The 348-nt window shown below is 38.2% G+C and overlaps 1 protein-coding gene across 1 annotated transcript in view; it reads right to left on the bottom strand.

The window, feature by feature from the left end:
* The window catches only part of LOC118322466 (protein shisa-like-2B), an 8955-nt gene that overhangs the window by 8193 nt on the left and 414 nt on the right, over positions 1 to 348 (bottom strand). The window lies entirely within an intron of this gene.

Below are 348 nucleotides of genomic sequence, written 5' to 3'. Positions count from 1 at the left end.
GGTATGCTATCTCTATCTCTATTAAATGTATTAAGCAATGTAGTCCCTAATGATACTGATAGTGTGTGGAACACAAATGTGTTCAAAATGTGCATGGTCAGATGCATTAATGAATTATTTTATTCCTCATTTAGAGCATCACACCTGACAGGTTTGCTGCACATACAAAGCAAGGTAACATTAACATTCCACCATGAACTCCCCACTAACTGACTCAGGAAGAGTGTGAATATTTCTGAAGTCCTAATTAGTCTTCAGTCTTCCATTTATGGCAGCCAATTAGCCTGATTGGAGTCAAACAGAAACATGCTGCAAAATGCCATCAACAGGTTGGCTTCTGAACAAAAC

The sequence above is a fragment of the Morone saxatilis genome, unplaced genomic scaffold (genome assembly GCF_004916995.1).
Source record: "Morone saxatilis isolate NCDOM2014 unplaced genomic scaffold, NCSU_SB_2.0 Contig12, whole genome shotgun sequence".
NCBI lineage: Eukaryota > Metazoa > Chordata > Actinopteri > Moronidae > Morone > Morone saxatilis.
This window is presented reverse-complemented; position numbering and strand designations above follow the sequence as displayed.